Source organism: Triticum urartu, chromosome 1, assembly GCF_003073215.2.
Source record: "Triticum urartu cultivar G1812 chromosome 1, Tu2.1, whole genome shotgun sequence".
In the NCBI taxonomy this organism is placed as follows: Eukaryota; Viridiplantae; Streptophyta; class Magnoliopsida; order Poales; family Poaceae; genus Triticum; species Triticum urartu.
The window spans coordinates 210,806,553-210,820,670 of record NC_053022.1 but is presented as its reverse complement, the minus strand read 5'-3'; positions in this window follow the sequence as shown (position 1 = coordinate 210,820,670).

The following is a 14,118-nucleotide window of genomic DNA, read 5'->3' as shown; positions in this document are numbered from 1 at the left end:
TCGACAAATTCGTGGTAGTCTTCATCGATGACATCCTCATTTACTCCAAGGGTGAAGACGAGCACAAGGATCACCTTCGAGCAGTGCTACAATGACTGCGCGACCATCAGCTTTACGCCAAATTCAGTAAACGTGAGTTTTGGCTCAAGCAAGTTGGGTTTCTCTGACATGTACTATCCGCCGAAGGTATAGCCGTGGACCCGAACAAAGTGAAGGATGTGTTCGACTGGCCGCCGCCCACGACAGTGACACAGATCCAGAGTTTTCTCGGATTAGCTGGATATTATCGTCATTTCATCGAAGGGTTTTCCAAGATTGCTAAACCCATGACGGAGCTGCTCAAAAAGGATAATAAGTTTGAATGGACGGAGGACTGTGAGAAAAGTTTCAATGAGCTAAAGATACGGCAGACAACCGCACCTGTGTTGACTCTCCTAGACATTTATCGCAGCTTTGATGTGTATTGTGACGCCTCGAGGCAAGGCCTTGGTTGCATGCTTATGCAAGACAACAACGTAGCAGCATATGCATCGCGACAGCTAGGACCTCACGAGGGAAATTATCCTACTCATGATGTGGAATTGGCTGCGGTGGTTCATGCGCTAAAAATTTGGAGGCACTACCTCGTTGGAAAAAGGTGCCAAATTTTTACCGATCACAAGAGCCTTAAATACATATTTACTCAGCCGGATTTAAATCTCCGTCAACGAAGATGGCTAGAGTTGGTCAAGGATTATGATCTTGGAATAAATTATCACCCGGGTAAGGCCAACGTGGTTGCCGATGCCCTCGATCGAAAGCCTGTCAGCTTAAATGCCATATTGATATCCTTGCCTCTCAAACTCCAAGAGGAGATCTCTCAGCTCAACCTGGTCATAGTGGATGCTGGCCTCGCTAATACTTTGGAAGTTACCCCCACACTTGAGGAAGAGATCCGCAAGGCCCAGATAGCTGACATGAAACTATAGAAGCGTGCCAAGAGCCCGATGGCAGGGCAGACCCCAAATTTCTCCAAGGACAAATTTGGTACCCTCCGATTCCATGGATGGATTTGTGTACCCAACCAGCCGGACTTAAAGAAGAAAATCCTGTCAGAAGCACACGAATCCTCATAGTCCATTCACCCGGGAGGTACAAAAATGTATGAGGACCTTAGATAAATATTCTGGTGGGAGATAATGAAGAAAGATATTGCCTATTTTGTGGCCTGTTGCGACATATGCAACAAGGTGAAGGTAGAGCATCAAAAGCCAGCCGGACTCCTCCAACCGCTGCCGGTTTCGCAATGGAAATGGGATGACGTTTGTATGGATTTTATTACAGGATTGCCTAAGACTCAGGGAGGAAATGATGCAATCTGGGTCATAGTGGACACCTTAACCAAGGTTGCTCACTTCATTCCGATCAGCACCAGATATCGAGCAGATCAACTTGCACAGCTGTATGTATCCAGAATCGTCAGTCTGCATGGAGTACCTCGAACTATCACTTCCGACCGAGGTTCCCTGTTCACCTCCGCTTTTTGGTCCCGTCTCCATCAAACCTTGGGGACCGCGCTGTAATATAGTACTGCTTATCATCCTCGGACCGATGGGCAGACGGAGCGGGTAAATCAAATACTAGAAGATATGTTGCGAGCCTGTGCTTTAGCTCAAGGACCTAAATGCGAAGACTGCTTGCCATATGTCAAGTTTTCCTATAACAAAAGATTCCAGACCAGTCTAAAGATGTCACCGTATGAAGCTCTGTATGGCCGTAAGTGCCGCACACCTTTAAATTGGTCTCAAACTGGAGAGAGCCGTTTCTTCGGAACACATCTCATGATGGAAGCAGAGAAACAAGTTAAAGAAATCAGGGACAGATTGCAATTGGCCAAATCTCGACAGAAAAGTTATTATGATGCAAAACACCGGCAGGTCAGTTTTGAACCCGGAGAGCACGTAAGTTGGGGAACGTAGCAGAATTTTAAAATTTTCCTACGTGTCACCAAGATCAATCTATGGATTCATCTAGCAACGAGGGAGAGGGGAGTGCATCTACATACCCTTGTAGATCGCGATGCGGAAGCGTTACAGGAACGCGGATGAAGGAGTCGTACTCGTAGTGATTCAGATCGTGGTTGATTCCGATCTAAGCGCCGAACAACGGTGCCTCTGTGTTCAACACACGTGCAGCCCGGTGACGTCTCCCACGCCTTGATCCAGCAAGGAGAGAAGGAGAGGTTGCGGAAGACTCCGTCCAGCAGAAGCACGATGGCGTGGTGGTGGTGAAGGAGCGCGGGACTCCAGCAGGGGTTCGCCAAGCACTAGGAGAGACGAGGAGGGAGAGAGGTAGGGCTGCGCCAAGAGAGAGATCAAATCGTGTGTATTGCAGCCCCCAATACCTCAAGTATCTATAGGGGAAGGGGAGGGGCTGCGCCCCCATCTAGGGTTCCCTCCCTAGGGGTGGCGGCAGCCCCCAAAACCCATCTAGGGTGGCGGCCAGAGGGGAGAGGGAGAGGGGGCGCACCAGGATGGGCCCTAGGGCCCATCTGCCCTAGGGTTTGCCCCCTTCCCCTCTTGGAGGCGCCTTGTTCCCTGGTAGGAGGCACCCCAGCCCATCTAGGGGCTGGTCCCTTCCAACTATTGGCCCACGAAGGCCTCCGGGGCTGGTGGCCCCTCCCGGTGGACCCCCGGACCCTTCCGGTGGTCCCGGTACATTACCAGTGATGCCCGGAACACTTCCGGTGGCCAAATCCTCACTTCCTATATATCAATCTTTACCTTCAGATCATTCCGGAACTCCTCGTGACGTCCGGGATCTCATCCGGGACTCTGAACAACATTCGGTAACCGCGTACATACTTTCCCTATAACTCTAGCGTCATCGAACCTTAAGTGTGTAGACCCTATGGGCTCGAGAGTCATGCAGACATGGCCGAGACAACTCTCCGGTCAATAACCAATAGCGGGATCTGGATACCCATGTTGGCTCCCACATGCTCCACGATGATCTCATCGGATGAACCATGATGTCAAGGATTCAATCGATCCCGTATACAATTCCCTTTGTCTATCGGTACAATACTTGCCCGAGATTTGATCGTCGGTATCCCGATACCTCGTTTAATCTCGTTACCGGCAAGCCTCTTTACTCGTTCCGTAACACATCATCCCATGATCAACTCCTTGGTCACATTGTGCACATTATGATGGTGTCCTATCGAGTGGGCCCAGAGATACCTCTCCGTTACACGGAGTGACAAATCCCAGTCTCGATTCGTGCCAACCCAACAGACACTTTCGGAGATACCTGCAGTGCACCTTTATAGCCACCCAGTTACGTTGTGACGTTTGGTACACCCAAAGCATTCCAACGGTATCCAGGAGTTGCACAATCTCATGGTCTAAGGAAATGATACTTGACATTAGAAAAGCTTTAGCATACGAACTACATGATCTTGTGCTAGGCTTAGGATTGGGTCTTGTCCATCACATCATTCTCCTAATGATGTGACCCCATTATCAACGACATCCAATGTCCATGGTTAGGAAACCGTAACCATCTATGATCAATGAGCTAGTCAACTAGAGGCTTACTAGGGACATGGTGTTGTCTATGTATCCACACATGTATCTGAGTTTCCTATCAATACAATTCTAGCATGGATAATAAACGATTATCATGAACAAGGAAATATAATAATAACTAATTCATTATTGCCTCTAGGGCATATTTCCAACAGTCTCCCACTTGCACTAGAGTCAATAATCCAGTTCACATCACTATGTAATTGTAATGAATCCAACACCCATGGGGTGTGTACATATCTTGCTTGTGAGAGAGGTTTATCAGTCAATGGGTCTGAACCTTTCAGATCCACGTGTGCTTTACAAATCTCTATGTCATCTTGTAGATGCAGCTACCAAGCTCTACTTAGAGCTATTCAAAATAACTGCTCTACTATACGAATCCGCTGTACTCCTCAGAGTCATCCGGATTAGTGTCAAAGTTTGCATCGATGTAACCCTATACGACGAACTCTTTTACCATCTCCATAATCGAGAAAATTCCTTAGTCCACTAGTTACTAAGGATAAGTTCGACCACTTTCATGTGATCCATTCCTGGATCACTCTTGTACCCCTTGACTGACTCATGGCAAGGCACACTTTAGGTGCAGTACACAGCATAGCATACTATAGAGCCTACGTCTAAAGCATAGGGGACGACCTTCGTCCTTTCTCTCTCTTCTGCCGTGGTCAGGTCTTGAGTCTTACTCAATAATCACACCTTGTAACACAGCCAAGAACTCCTTCTTTGCTGATCTATTTTGAACTCCTTCAAAATCTTGTCACGGTATGTATTCATTTGAAAGTATCATTAAGCGTTTTTGATCTATCCTTATATATCTTGATGCTCAATGTTCAAGTAGCTTAATCTAGGTTTTCCATCGAAAAACACTTTTCGAATAACCCTGCATGCTTTCCAGAAATTCTACATCACTTTTGATCAACAATATGTTAACAACATATACTCATCAAAAATTCTATAGTGCTCCCACTCACTCCTTTGGAAATACAAGTTTCTCATAAACTTTGTATAAACCCAAAATCTTTGATCATCTCATCAAAGCGTACCTTCCAATTCCGAGATGCTTACTCCAGTACTTAGAAGGGTTGTTGGAGCTTTGCATACTTATTAGCATCTTTCAGGATTGTCAAAAACTTCTGGTTTTATTACATACAACCTTTCCTCAAGAAAATTGTCGAGGAAACAATGTTTTGACATCCTATCTGCAAGATTTCGTAAATAATGCAGTAACTGCTAACATAATTCCAACAGACTCTCAGCATCGCTACGAGTGAGAAAGTCTCATCGTAGTCAACTCATTGAACTTGTCAGGAAACATCTTAACGACAAGTCGAGCTTTCTTAATGGTGACACTTACCATCATTGTCTGTCTTCCTTTTAAAATCCATCAGCACCTAACAGCCTTACAATCATCAAGTAGTTCTTTCAAATTCTATACTTTTTTTATACATGGATCCTCTCTCGGATTTTATGGCCTCAAGCCATTCGTCGGAATCCGGGCCCACCATCTCTTCTCCATAGCTCGTAGGTTCATTGTTGTCTAGCAACATGACTTCTAAGATAGGATTACGTACCTCTCTGAAGTAGTACGCATCTTTGTCGACCTATGAGGTTTGGTAGTGACTTGATCCGAAGTTTCATGATCACTATCATAAGCTTCCACTTCAATTGGTGTAGGTGCCATAGGAACAACTTCATGTGCCATGCTACACACTAGTTGAAGTGACGGTTCAATAACCTCATCAAGTCTCCACCATCCTCCCAGTCAATTCTTTTGAGAGAAACTTTTCCTCGAGAAAGGACCCGTTTCTAGAAACAATCACTTTTGCTTCCAGATATGAAATAGGAGGTATACCCAACTGTTTTTGGGTATTCTATGAAGATGCATTTATCCGCTTTGGGTTTGAGCTTATCAGCCTGAAACTTTTTCACATAAGCATCGCAGCCCCAAACTTTTAAGAAACGACAGCTTAGGTTTCTCTAAACCTATAGTTCATACGGTGTCGTCTCAACGGAATTGTGTGGTGCCCTATGTAAAGTGAATGTGGTTGTCTCTAATGCCTAACCCATAAACGATAGTGGTAATTCGATAAGAGACATCATGGTATGCACAATATCCAATAGGGTGTAGTTATGTTGTTCAGACACACCATCACACTATGGTGGTCCAGGCGGTATTAGTTGTGAAACAATTTCCACAATGTCTTAATTGTGTGCCAAACTCGTAACTCAGATATTCATCTCTATGATCATATCATAGACATTTTATCATCTTGTCATGACGATCTTCAACTTCACTCTGAAATTACATAAACCTTTCAATAATTCAGACTTGTGTTTCATCAAGTAAATATACTCAGCATCTACTCAAATCATCTGTGAAGTAAGAACATAACGATATCCACTGCGTGCCTCAGCACTTATTGGACTGCACACATCAAAATGTATTACTTCCAACAAGTTGCTTTCTTGTTCCATCTTACTAAAAACGAGGCCTTTCAGTCATCTTGCCCATGTGGTATGATTTGCATGTCTCAAGTGATTCAAAATCAAGTGAGTCCAAACGATCCATCTGCATGGAGTTTCTTCATGCATATCTACCAATAGACATGGTTTGCATGTCTCAATCTTTTCAAAAACGAGTGAGTCCAAAGATCCATCAACATGGAGCTTCTTCATGTGTTTTTATACCAATATGACTCAAATGGCAGTGCCACAAGTATGTGGTACTATCATTACTATCTTATATCTTTTGGCATGAACATGTGTATCACTACTATAGAGATTCAATGAACCATTCATTTTAGGTGCAAGACCATTGAAGGTATTATTCAAATAAACAGAGTAACCATTATTCTCCTTAAATGAATAACCGTATTGCGATAAACATAATCCAATCATGTCTATGCTCAACGCAAACACCCAAATAACAATTATTTAGGTTTAACACCAATATCGATGGTAGAGGGAGCATGCGATGCTTGATCACATCAACCTTGGAAACACTTCCAACACATATCGTCATCTCACCTTCAGCTAGTCTCCGTTTATTCCGTAGCCTTTTATTTCGAGTTACTAACACTTAGCAACTGAACCGGTATTTTAATACCCTGGTGCTACTAGGAGTACTAGTAAAGTACACATTAATATAACATATTTCCAAAATACTTCTGTTGACCTTGCTAGCCTTCTCATCTACCAAGTATCTAGGGTGGTTCTGCTTCAGTGACCGTTCCCCTCATTACAGAAGCACTTAGTCTCGGGTTTGGTTCAACCTTGGGTTTCTTCACTAGAGCAGCAACTGATTTGCCATCTCATGAAGTATCCCTTCTTTCCCTTGCCCTTCTTGAAACTAGTGGTTTTACTAACCATCAACAATTGATGCTCCTACTTGATTTCTACTTTCACGGTGTCAAACATCGTGAATTGCTCAAGGATCATCATGTCTATCCCTGATATGTTATAGTTCATCACTAAGCTCTAATAGCTTGGTGGCAGTGACTATGGAGAACTATCACTATCTCATCTAGAAGATTAACTCCCACTCGATTCAAGTGATTGTAGCACTCAGACAATCTGAGCACATGCTCAATGATTGAGCTTTTCTCCCTTAGTTTGCAGGCTTAAGAAACTTGTCAGAGGTCTCATACCTCTTGACATGGGCACTAGTCTGAAATTCCAATTTCAGTCTTTGGAACATCTCATATGTTCTGCGACGTTTCAAAACCGCCTTTGGTGCCACAATTCTAAACCGTTAGTATTACATACTAAACTATCACGTAGTCATCAAAACATGTATGTCAGATGTTTCCCAACATCTACAGACGACGCTCGAGGTTCAACACACTGAGCGGTGCATTAAGGACATAACCCTTCTTTGCAGCAATGAGGACAATCCTCAGTTCACGGACCCAGTCTGCATAATTGCTACTCTCAACTCTCAACTAAAATTTCTCTAGGAACATATCTAAAACAGAAGAACCAAAGCGTGAGCTACGACATAATTTGCAAAGACCTTTTGACTATGTTCATGATAAGTAAGTTCATCTAATCAAATTATTCAATGAACTCCCACTTAGATAGACATCCCTCTAGTCATCTAAGTGATACATGATCCGAGTCAACTAGGCCGTGTCCGATCATCACGTGAGACGGACTAGTCATCATCGGTGAACATCTTCATGTTGATCGTATCCACTATACGACCAATGTTCGACCTTTCGGTCTTCCGTGTTCCGAGGCCATGTATGTACATGCTAGGCTCGTCAAGTTAACCTAAGTGTATTGCGTGTGTAAATCTGGCTTACACCCGTTGTATGTGAACATTAGAGCCTATCACACCCGATCATCACGTGGTGCTTCGGAACAACGGACCTTAGCAACGGTGCACAGTTAGGGGGAACACTTTCTTGAAATTTTAGTGAGGGGTCATATTATTTATGCTACCGTCGTTCTAAGCAAATAAGATGTAAACATGACAAACATCACATGCAAATCATAAAGTGACATGATATGGCCAATATCATCTTGCGCCTTTGATCTCCATCTTCGAGGCGCGACATGAACACCATCGTCACCGGCATGACACCATGATCTCCATCATCATGATCTCCATCATCGTGTCTTCATGAAGTTGCATCGCCAACTATTACTTATACTACTATGGCTAACGGTTAGCAATAAACTAAAGTAATTACATGGCGTTTTCATTGACACGCAGGTCATAAATAAATTAAGACAACTCCTATGGCTCTTGCCGGTTGTCATACTCATCGACATGCAAGTCGTGATTCCTATTACAAGAACATGATCAATCTCATACATCACATATATCATTCATCACATCCTTTTGGCCATATCACATCAGATATCATACCCTGCAAAAACAAGTTAGACGTCCTCTAATTGTTGTTGCATGTTTTACGTGGCTGCTATGGGTTTCTAGCAAGAACGTTTCTTACCTACGCAAAACCACAACGGTGATATGCCAATTTCTATTTACCTTTCATAAGGACCCTTTTCATCAAATCCGATCCGACTAAAGTGGGAGAGACAGACACTCGCTAGCCACCTTATGCAACTAGTGCATGTCAGTCGGTGGAACCTGTCTCACGTAAGAGTGCGTGTAAGGTCGATCCGGGCCGCTTCATCCCACGATGCCGCCGAATCAAGATAATACTAGTAACGGCAAGCAAATTGAACAAATCATCGCCCACAACTACTTTGTGTTCTACTCGTGCATACAAACGACGCATAGACCTAGCTCATGATGCCACTGTTGGGGAATGTAGCAGAATTTTAAAATTTTCCTACGTGTCACCAAGATCAATCTATGGAGTCATCTAGCAACGAGGGAGAGGGGAGTGCATCTACATACACTTGTAGATCACGATGCGGAAGCGTTACAGGAACGCGGATGAAGGAGTCATACTCGTAGCGATTCAGATCGCGGTTGATTCCGATCCAAGCGCCGAACAACGGCGCCTCCGCGTTCAACACACGTGCAGCCCTGTGACGTCTCCCACGCCTTGATCCAGCAAGGGGAGAAGGAGAGGTTGGGTAAGACTCCGTCCAGCAGCAGCACGATGGCGTGGTGGTGGTGGAGGAGCGCGGGCCTCCAGCAGGGCTTTGCCAAGCACTACGAGAGACGAGGAGGGAGAGAGGTAGGGCTGTGCCAAGAGAGAGATCAAATCGTGTGTATTGCAGCCCCCAATACCTCAAGTATATATAGGGGAAGGGGAGGGGCTGCGCCCCCATCTAGGGTTCCCTCCCTAGGGGTGGCGGCAGCCCTCAAAACCCATCTAGGATGGCGGTCAGAGGGGAGAGGGAGAGGGGGTGCACCAGGATGGGCCCTAGGGCCCATCTGCCCTAGGGTTTGCCCCCTTCCCCTCTTGGAGGCGCCTTGTGCCCTGGTAGGAGGCACCCCAGCCCATCTAGGGGCTGGTCCCTTCCAACTATTGGCCCACGAAGGCCTCCGGGGCTGGTGGCCCCTCCCGGTGGACCCTCAGACCCTTTCGGTGGTCCCGGTACATTACCGGTGATGCCCGGAACACTTCCGGTGGCTAAATCCTCACTTCCTATATATCAATCTTTACCTCCGGATCATTCCGGAACTCCTCGTGACGTCCGGGATCTCATCCGGGACTCCGAACAACATTCGGTAACTGCATACATACTTTCCCTATAACCCTAGCGTCATCGAACCTTAAGTGTGTAGACCCTACGGGCTCGAGAGTCATGCAGACATGGCCGAGACAACTCTCCGGTCAATAACCAACAGTGGGATCTGGATACCCATGTTGGCTCCCACATGCTCCACGATGATCTCATCGGATGAACCACAATGTCAAGGATTCAATCAATCCCGTATACAATTCCCTTTGTCTATCGGTACGATACTTGCCCGAGATTCGATCGTCGGTATCCCGATACCTCGTCCAATCTCGTTACCGGAAAGTCTCTTTACTCGTTCCGTAACACATCATCCCGTGATCAACTCCTTGGTCACATTGTGCACATTATGATGATGTCCTACCGAGTGGGCCCAGAGATACCTCTCCGTTACACGGAGGGACAAATCCCAGTCTCGATTCGTGCCAACCCAACAGACACTTTCAGAGATACCCGCAGTGCACCTTTATAGCCACCCAGTTACGTTGTGATGTTTGGTACACACAAAGCATTCCTACGGTATCCGGGAGTTGCACAATCTCATGGTCTAAGGAAATGATACTTGACATTAGAAAAGCTTTAGCATATGAACTACACGATCTTGTGCTAGGCTTAGGATTGGGTCTTGTCCATCACATCATTCTCCTAATGATGTGATCCCGTTATCAACGACATCCAATGTCCATGGTCAGGAAACCGTAACCATCTATTGATCAACAAGCTAGTCAACTAGAGGCTTACTAGGGACATGGTGTTGTCTATGTATCCACACATGTATCTGAGTTTCCTATCAATACAATTCTAGCATGGATAATAAAAGATTATCATGAACAAGGAAATATAATAATAACTAATTTATTATTGCCTCTAGGGTATATTTCCAACAACGTATACCTCCGAGTCACTCCTATGAAAGTAGTCAAGAGATTTCAGACCCGTGGAAAGTTGGGACCCAGATTTATTGGTCCATTCCCGGTTATAGTCTTGAGTGGGCACTATTGCATATCAATTGGAACTACCCGCTGAATTGGCGGACTTGCAAACGTGTTTCATGTTTCAGAATTGAGACGATGCATATCCCCGCCTGAGAAAAGGACCGCTATGGCTGAGGTAGAGTTGGCAAATGATTTAACTTATGAAGAGAGACCGTTTAGAATTTTGGATCAAATGGAAAGGGTCACTCGTAGTAAAGTAAGAAAATTTTATAAAGTTCAGTGGGAGCATCACACAGAGTCAGAATCAACTTGGGAGCGGGAAGAATTCCTAAGGACTCATTATCTAGAGTGGTTTTCCCAAGCAACCGAATCTCGAGGACGAGATTCATTCTAAGTGGGGGAGGTTTGTGACAGCCTGGTTTTTGCCTCTCTCATTTGCTTGATTTTGTTTTGGGTTCAATTTGAAACTTGGAGTTTTTGAATCTTTTCATATGGACTTAAACACTTGGGTACTCTTGGCTTTCACCCAAGTGCTTCATTTCCCTCCCTTATCATCATTCCCCTTCTGATCCACCCCCAAATAATCTTTGGAATATTTTTCTTAAATGAAAAATATTCATTTCTCTCTTAAAAACCCTAGCTAGATCACTATGCTCCAAAGAAACCCTAATTTTTATGGCTTAGAAAAATCTGAGATAATTCACAAATATTCTTTGAACCCTAGAGAACCTTCCTGAGTAAAATTATTTCATCACTTTTTGGAATATTTTTGCTACAGAAAATATTTTCTGTTCTGGACAGAAATGGTGGTTTCTACAGCAACTACCATTTTACTTGCTCCATTGTGCCTGGTTTTTCTTGTGCATCTTCACATTAGTAACTCATGGCTAACCTCCAAAGCACAGCCTCTAACTCCCAGCCATTTGACCTTAGTAACCTCTCAAAGTTACTGACCAGAAACTTACATGGCATGTAAAAACTTCTCTATTGCACCTGGATCCAAACCAAAGCATGGCAACCTCTCAATCTACCACGAACAACACACCAGACATGAAGTTTAGGCTTAGCTCGGCCTGATGTCATAGTCCATGTGGTGACCGCGTTCGTCCAGGGGTGCTGGCACGCGTGTCGACGTGATCTAAGTGCCGCCGAACGCTCTGTTCGCGCGTGCTTGCTTCCCTCGCCTGCCGTAGCGCGCCAAACTTCGCCACCATCTTTGTCTCAACACCCTTAACTCCTCCCTAGCGCTCGCCGACGCCGAAGCTCGCCGCAATGAGCACGGGCGTGGTCCGGCCAACCCAACAGTGTGGTGCGCACTGTGCTCAACGCCTTCCCCTCGCTCATGTGCTCGTCCCCGCTTGCCCACACTTCCCGCGTGAGTTGTGTCGCCTTCTCCCCCTCTCACTGACGCCGCTCGTCGCCGGGCGCCGTGGACAGGTGCTCACCGGTGGAACCTGAACCCCCCACTCCGCTCGCCTATAAGTGGAGCCACCCCCAGCCTCCTCGAGCACCATCCACCACTCCCACACAACCCACAAGCGAGTAGGAAGCCGTAGCCCGGCCGGGCAGGCCGCGGGCCGTCGTCCTCGAGCTCGAGCTCGTCGGCGATCCCCTCTGGTCGCCACGGGAGCTCTAGCCCATCCCAGGCCAGGGCAACACTTCGAGGGTCTCCGCCTCTCTCCGGTGAAGCCATCCCGTCCACCTGGAGCCCCTGGAGTTGCCTTTGCTCGCCTTCTTCTTCATCTCCGGCAACCACCACGTTCTGCCTCCACTGGCGAGGTTGATTCCGACGCCGTCCAACCACCCCTAGCCACGCTACGGGAACGGGCAGGTGCGCCACCGTCCCCTCTATCCATCACTCCCTCTCATTTTGGTCAAGGAGTCCTCGTCGCCGGCGAGAGCTTCGGCGGAGCTGCGACTCCCTCTGTTTCCTTCTTCCCCTCCTTCTCACCTGACTAGCGGGGCCCGCTAGTCAGCCACTCTGTACGCGTGTGAAGCGGTACGAGTGGTGGCACCCTGAGGCTTTACGCCTTCGACGTCACCCCCTAGTTTGATTATTTAAATTCAAACTTAATTCAATTACGGAGAGCTTCAAATAGCCATAACTTTTCAACCATAAGTCCAAGTGAATTGATTCTTTTTGCATACTGTTCTTTGCAAAGAAATCTAACAACTCACCAAAAATGAGATTTTTTTTCTAAGCTATTTAGAATTTCTGGTGATTTTCAGAAGAGTTCTTGATATTTTCTTCTTTTTAAAAAAATTATTTTCAGAGGGTGAGGCTTGTCTTGAGGATCACCAGAAGGCTTGTGAACCTCATCTGCACTAAGGAAAGCCACAGCGACATTTTCATGGTGCCATTTTCAATATTGATGATTTTCTTACTTGAATGATATGATTAATCCCTGCATTTAAATAACTATTATGTTATTTATATTCTGTTAAATGTGTGTTGGTATTATGCTTGATTTACAGAACCTTGAAACTAGCCTAGTTGGTAAGGAAGCTAAGATATAATTGTGGTAATGATAAAATGATTTGTCATGCATATGGATAATGGATTAAAATTATTTTCTTACATAAATAAAAATGGTTAAATTTGCTAGAAAATATCATGTTAAGTGCTTGTTTAGCCAATTTACCTAAGTTACAGAATGTTTGAACCTAACTTGATTGGTAAAGAAATTAGGATTTGCTTGCGATGATGATAGTAGAAGCTTTGCTATGCATGTGAGGAATTAATTAGAGTTATTTTCCTGCATGAGGAAATAATATTGCTTGCTGCCAAATAAATGGTGAAAGTAAGACAAGGAAAGTAATATAAGTTGTTGATGCTTATGTATAGTGTGAATATGGTTGGCATCGGTCATTTTCGTATTATGTGATGCATGTGTAGTATTGCATTTCATGGCATGCTATGACACTGGTCATTCTCCTTTTAAGTTGAACCTGAATATAATTCAACCTAAATATATCGTGGACTGGGTAATGGTGCCGCTGAATCGAGATTTTCCCAGTGCAACCACATTTGCCTTTGTGGGAAGGCCTTGATTTGGTCCATTGACATGCCTCTGGTCGGTGCCTCCTACTAGGGAAGGTTATGGGCGTGCTTACCCTGGCCCGGTAAGCAGACATAACCTTGTGTGCCCCTGTTTGAGATTTTTGGTACCGGTCCCCATGAGGGAAGTTTTGGCCACGACGGTGGTCGGTGTGTCTTTGGTAGACACGGGGCCACCCAGGACTAGCCCATTGGGGATTGAGTCGGAGTGGCCGGGAGAGTGTCATGGCAATGGAAGGATTTCGTCGGAATGTCGTTGGTCCACCCGAATGGGAGTGCGAGGCCATGGGTTACGAGGTGAGGGTACAGTGTGCTACCTCTGCAGAGTGTATAATCTATCAATAGCCGAGTCCGCGGTTACAAACAACTCGTAGTAGGTCCC